An 8,046-nucleotide genomic window follows, 5' to 3' on the forward strand; every position below is an offset into this window, starting at 1 on the left:
TAGACTATAGACTAGACTATAGACTAGACTATAGACTAGACTATAGACTAGACTATAGACTAGACTATAGACTAGACTATAGACTAGACTAGACTATAGACTAGACTATAGACTAGACTAGACTATAGACTAGACTAGACTATAGACTAGACTAGACTATAGACTAGACTATAGACTAGACTATAGACTAGACTATAGACTAGACTATAGACTAGACTATAGACTAGACTATAGACTAGTCTATAGACTAGACTATAGACTAGACTATAGACTAGACTATAGACTAGACTATAGACTAGACTATAGACTAGACTATAGACTAGACTATAGACTAGACTATAGACTAGACTATAGACTAGACTATAGACTAGACTATAGACTAGACTATAGACTAGACTATAGACTAGACTATAGACTAGACTATAGACTAGACTATAGACTAGACTATAGACTAGACTATAGACTAGACTATAGACTAGACTATAGACTAGACTATAGACTAGACTATAGACTAGACTATAGACTAGACTATAGACTAGACTATAGACTAGACTATAGACTAGACTATAGACTAGACTATAGACTAGACTATAGACTAGACTATAGACTAGACTATAGACTAGACTATAGACTAGACTATAGACTAGACTATAGACTAGACTATAGACTAGACTATAGACTAGACTATAGACTAGACTATAGACTAGATAGACTAGACTATAGACTAGACTATAGACTAGACTATAGACTAGACTATAGACTAGACTATAGACTAGACTATAGACTAGACTATAGACTAGACTATAGACTAGACTATAGACTAGACTATAGACTAGACTATAGACTAGACTATAGACTAGACTATAGACTAGACTATAGACTAGACTATAGACTAGACTATAGACTAGACTAGACTATAGACTAGACTATAGACTAGACTATAGACTAGACTATAGACTAGACTATAGACTAGACTATAGACTAGACTATAGACTAGACTATAGACTAGACTATAGACTAGACTATAGACTAGACTATAGACTAGACTATAGACTAGACTATAGACTAGACTAGACTAGACTAGACTAGACTATAGACTAGACTATAGACTAGACTATAGACTAGACTATAGACTAGACTATAGACTAGACTATAGACTAGACTATAGACTAGACTATAGACTAGACTATAGACTAGACTATAGACTAGACTATAGACTAGACTATAGACTAGACTATAGACTAGACTATAGACTAGACTATAGACTAGACTATAGACTAGACTATAGACTAGACTATAGACTAGACTATAGACTAGACTATAGACTAGACTATAGACTAGACTATAGACTAGACTATAGACTAGACTATAGACTAGACTATAGACTAGACTATAGACTAGACTATAGACTAGTCTATAGACTAGACTATAGACTAGACTATAGACTAGACTATAGACTAGTCTATAGACTAGACTATAGACTAGACTATAGACTAGACTATAGACTAGACTATAGACTAGACTATAGACTAGACTATAGACTAGACTATAGACTAGTCTATAGACTAGTCTATAGACTAGACTATAGACTAGACTATAGACTAGACTATAGACTAGACTATAGACTAGACTATAGACTAGACTATAGACTAGACTATAGACTAGACTATAGACTAGATTATAGACTAGACTATAGACTAGACTATAGACTAGACTATAGACTAGACTATAGACTAGACTATAGACTAGACTATAGACTAGACTATAGACTAGACTATAGACTAGACTATAGACTAGACTATAGACTAGACTATAGACTAGACTATAGACTAGACTATAGACTAGACTATAGACTAGACTATAGACTAGACTATAGACTAGACTATAGACTAGACTATAGACTAGACAAGACTATAAGGTTGTGTTGCTATATTTGTTTAGCTTTAAAATATGCTAATAATGAACTCAAATTAGTAAATTTAACTGCCTACAATAGAATAGTCTATAGACTAGACTATAGACTAGACTATAGACTAGACTATAGACTAGACTATAGACTAGACTATAGACTAGACTATAGACTAGACTAGACTAGACTATAGACTAGACTATAGACTAGACTATAGACTAGACTATAGGACTAGACTATAGACTAGACTATACTAGACTAGACTATAGACTAGACTATAGACTAGACTATAGACTAGACTATAGACTAGACTATAGACTAGACGTTAGACTAGACAAGACTATAAGGTTGTGTTGCTATATTGTTTAGCTTTAAAATATGCTAATAATGAACTCAAATTAGTAAATTTAACTGCCTACAAAGAATATGTATTTGTCTTGTTTTTTTAACAAATATTTAACAAAAATTATTCAAATATTTATGTATTCATGCCAAAAATTTTACAAAATTTATGCATAATTTGCCCACAATTACATGAGTGCATTCCTTAATGCAACTGCTGAGGGAGTTATTACTACTACACGCAATAAACATTATAAGTATGACTTGAAACGACTATGAATTACGAGTATTACTGTCATTTCAGCCAAAGTGAAATCAATGAATGAATGCAAGTGTCAAGTTTTGTTTATTTATTTATTTTTGTAAATTTCTGATGAGACTTTTTAATATGCAAATGCACGTTTATTAAGAAATAATTAAACATAAACTTAAAGAATAAACGTATAATTTTTGTAAATGCTAATTTTTGTTTATTTTTTCGCTTTTAAAGACATTTAAAATACTCTTACTATAAAATAAAAAAATAAATAAGTTTTGAAATATATGTTCAATCATTATAATGAAAAGACATTAAATAGACCTTTTGAAAATAACAAACTAAACTTTATGGAATGAATGTATAGATTTTAATGAAGTTAAACACAAGCACACACACCTTGGATTTCAAAATCTGTTTGTTAGTTGTTGGTTGGTTTGGCACATTAAAATCAAACAAAATTTAATTTTTGAGAAAAAATACAACAAAACTGATTTTAAATTTAAATAACAATTGCTGACATTTTTCAAATTGTATTCTTCGTTATTTGTTTGTAGTTGTTGTTGTTGGTGGTGGTTTTTAGCTATTTAACATTAAAGTTTAAACTTTAAACATGTTTTCTTCTTCGACTTGTTTAAGGAAAAAAACTAAATATTAGGTTTTTTTTGTGAAAAAAGACGACAAAATCTTAATGTTAACGGAAGATGCCATGAACTTTAGAAAAAACAGCAACAATAATAACAATAAACAAATAAGAAAAGATCAATTCAAAAATCAATATTGTTCAAAAGTCTTATACAACTTCCTCTCCTCTACACTAAATGATTCACAGATATTCACAAATATGAATAAAGAAACTGAGAGAATTTAAAAAAAATTTAAAAATAATAAAAAAAAAGTTTTATGAAACTAATAGGTTAATTTTTGATCTTTTACTAAAAGTTATTAAAATTGTTTACATAAAATTCAAAATGTCACTTGAAACTATAGACAAAATAAAAAAAAAAAAATGTTGATTTTTATTAGAAAAAAATTAAGCAAGTTGTGCTATAAAAATTTTAAATTTTAACTAGTTTAGAGTTTATAGTAAGAAAATCGTTAATTTTACTTTAAGCACTATTTGCGATTTGCCAACTTGTTTTGGCAACTCACTTTCTAAATAATTAATAAATCACAGAAATCTTTATATTACAGAATTAAAAAATTAATTACTTTTCAATATTTATATTTAAACAAAAAATCATTGAACATTAAACTCAAATGAACAAAAGTAATTGTTTTAAAATTACTTAAAACATCTTTTTTAGAAAGTGTTTTGCAATTTCAAAAATGACTTTTAAATAATTTTCTTTCAAAAACGTAACAAAACCAACATGACATCACAACAATTTCAAATTGAATTAAAATGGACAAGTTACAAATTGCCAAAATATACACAAAAAAAAAAAACAGCTGTTTATTTTTTTGGTTATAGTGTCCCCAGCACAATGCGTGTAATTAATTATCTTATAACAATAACAACATTGAAAAAAAAGTTTGAAAAAAATTAAAAAAAAAAACTAACAACAATTTCATAGTTTTATAACAGTTTCGTGTGGAAATGTCTGGTAATTAGTGTTGGAGTAACGACACGATTTCTTAGGTCATGTACGAAAAAAAAAAAAATATTAGAATTTAAACGATGGCGTGAGTGACTGAATTGTAGAGTGATATTTTCTAAACTATTATGAAAAAATTTTATAAACACAGATTTGAAATTTAATGGGAAATAAAAAAAAAAACTTTCAAATTAAATGTCAATATTTTTAGTAATGAGTTTAGGTGTGACTTAAGTTGGGTTTTTTTTACAAAGGTGTTAAAAAAGATTTTTGTTTGAAATTTTAAAAATGAAAGTTATTTTTCGAAAAATTTTATTAAATTTTGAGTCATTAAATTAAACTTTTTATTAAACTGTTTTATGATAGGTTTATAAAACAAAAAATCCATACGAAATTTGATTTAGAACTGAACTAGAACTAAACTAAAAAAACTGAACTAGAACTGAACTAGAACTGAACTAGAACTGAACTAGAACTGAACTAGAACTGAACTAGAACTGAACTAGAACTGAACTAGAACTGAACTAGAACTGAACTAGAACTGAACTAGAACTGAACTAGAACTGAACTAGAACTGAACTAGAAACTGAACTAGAACTGAACTAGAACTGAACTAGAACTAGAAAGAACTAGAACTGAACTAGAACTGAACTAGAACTGAACTAGAACTGAAAGAACTGAACTAAACTGAACTAGAACTAGAACTGAACTAGAACTGAACTAGAACTGAACTAGAACTGAACTAGAACTGAACTAGAACTGAACTAAAACTGAACTAGAACTAGAACTGAACTAGAACTGAACTAGAACTGAACTAGAACTGAACTAGAACTGAACTAGAACTGAACTAGAACTGAACTAGAACTGAACTAGAACTGAACTAGAACTGAACTAGAACTGAACTAGAACTGAACTAGAACTGAACTAGAACTGAACTAAAACTGAACTAGAACTGAACTAGAACTGAACTAAAACTGAACTAGAACTGAACTAGAACTGAACTAGAACTGAACTAGAACTAGAACTGAACTAGAACTAGAACTGAACTAGAACTAGAACTGAACTAGAACTGAACTAGAACTGAACTAGAACTGAACTAGAACTGAACTAGAACTGAACTAGAACTGAACTAGAACTGAACTAGAACTGAACTAGAACTGAACTAGAACTGAACTAGAACTGAACTAGAACTGAACTAGAACTGAACTAGAACTGAACTAGAACTGAACTAGAACTGAACTAGAACTGAACTAGAACTGAACTAGAACTGAACTAGAACTGAACTAGAACTGAACTAGAACTGAACTAGAACTGAACTAGAACTGAACTAGAACTGAACTAGAACTGAACTAGAACTGAACTAGAACTGAACTAGAACTGAACTAGAACTGAACTAGAACTGAACTAGAACTGAACTAGAACTGAACTAGAACTGAACTAGAACTGAACTAGAACTGAACTAGAAAAACTGAACTAGAACTGAACTAGAACTGAACTAGAACTGAACTAGAACTGAACTAGAACTGAACTAGAACTGAACTAGAACTGAACTAGAACTAGAACTGAACTAGAACTGAACTAGAACTGAACTAGAACTGAACTAGAACTGAACTAGAACTGAACTAGAACTGAACTAGAACTGAACTAGAACTGAACTAGAACTGAACTAGAACTGAACTAGAACTGAACTAGAACTGAACTAGAACTGAACTAGAACTGAACTAGAACTGAACTAGAACTGAACTAGAAACTGAACTAGAACTGAACTAGAACTGAACTAGAACTGAACTAGAACTGAACTAGAACTGAACTAAACTGAACTAGAACTGAACTAGAACTGAACTAGAACTGAACTAGAACTGAACTAGAACTGAACTAGAACTGAACTAGAACTGAACTAGAACTGAACTAGAACTGAACTAGAACTGAACTAGAACTGAACTAGAACTGAACTAGAACTGAACTAGAACTGAACTAGAACTGAACTAGAACTGAACTAGAACTGAACTAGAACTGAACTAGAACTGAACTAGAACTGAACTAGAACTGAACTAGAACTGAACTAGAACTGAACTAGAACTAGAACTAGAACTGAACTAGAACTGAACTAGAACTGAACTAGAACTGAACTAGAACTGAACTAGAACTGAACTAGAACTGAACTAGAACTGAACTAGAACTGAACTAGAACTGAACTAGAACTGAACTAGAACTGAACTAGAACTGAACTAGAACTGAACTAGAACTGAACTAGAACTGAACTAGAACTGAACTAGAACTGAACTAGAACTGAACTAGAACTGAACTAGAACTGAACTAGAACTGAACTAGAACTGAACTAGAACTGAACTAGAACTGAACTAGAACTGAACTAGAACTGAACTAGAACTGAACTAGAACTGAACTAGAACTGAACTAGAACTGAACTAGAACTGAACTAGAACTGAACTAGAACTGAACTAGAACTGAAACTAGAACTGAACTAGAACTGAACTAGAACTGAACTAGAACTGAACTAGAACTGAACTAGAACTGAACTAGAACTGAACTAGAACTGAACTAGAACTGAACTAGAACTGAACTAGAACTGAACTAGAACTGAACTAGAACTGAACTAGAACTGAACTAGAACTGACTAGAACTGAACTAGAACTGAACTAGAACTGAACTAGACTGAACTAGAACTGAACTAGAACTGAACTAGAACTGAACTAGAACTGAACTAGAACTGAACTAGAACTGAAACTAGAACTGAACTAGAACTGAACTAGAACTGAACTAGAACTGAACTAGAACTGAACTAGAACTGAACTAGAACTGAACTCGAACTGAACTAGAACTGAACTAGAACGAACTAGAACTGAACTAGAACTGAACTAGAACTGAACTAGAACTGAACTAGAACTGAACTAGAACTGAACTAGAAACTGAACTAGAACTGAACTAGAACTGAACTAGAACTGAACTAGAACTGAACTGAACTAGAACTGAACTAGAACTGAACTAGAACTGAACTAGAACTGAACTAGAACTGAACTAGAACTGAACTAGAACTGAACTAGAACTGAACTAGAACTGAACTAGAACTGAACTAGAACTGAACTAGAACTGAACTAGAACTGAACTAGAACTGAACTAGAACTGAACTAGAACTGAACTACAATTGAATTAGAACTGAACTACAATTGAATTAGAACTGAATTGCAATTGAATTAGAACTGAACAAGACTGAACTAGAAATATACTAGAATTGAACTAGAACTGAAAAAAATCGGAAGTTTTAAAGAAATTTTTAATAAAACCTCAAAAGACTTTCCAAAATTTTAAAAAATTTTCTACTTAATTTTTGTAAATTTGTTGATAAATTCTATAGTTTTGAAAAGATGTGAAAAAATTTCGAAAAATTCAATAAAATTTTGTTGCAATGAAATAAATTTACAAACTAAAATTGCAAATACTATTGTAATCTTTGCCCCTTGCTAAGCAAAGATTTAATAATGTTGCGAATAAAATTGGCAAATATCTGCACAATGTAAAACTTTAAACGTGAAGTTTACAATTGTTTTTCTTTGTTCAGATTAAATCGGACAAAGCACAGCTTTCAGAAACATTTAAAAACACAAATCAATAAACAAACAGCAAAGCAACAAGTAAATGTAATAAAATCTTACATAATTCCATAATGAATAAAAAAAATATAATAAAAATATCTAGAAAATAACACATTATGTGAGTTATGTTAAACTCTTTAGTGTAATATTCACCCTGAATGATCGTAATTTAACCATAATAGTAGTAGTGGTGGTGGTGGGGGTTACAAGTATCAGGTGGTAATTTTGTTGTAGTTTGATTTTTTTAATTAAAAATCTATAAACTAATAACAACAAATTATAAGAAAATCAAAGATATATAAGTATCATTTGTGTACTGGTATTTGCATA

Source organism: Lucilia sericata, unplaced genomic scaffold (genome assembly GCF_015586225.1).
Source record: "Lucilia sericata isolate MDLA Ls3-8-SP2 unplaced genomic scaffold, ASM1558622v1 Contig001165F_arrow, whole genome shotgun sequence".
NCBI lineage: Eukaryota > Metazoa > Arthropoda > Insecta > Diptera > Calliphoridae > Lucilia > Lucilia sericata.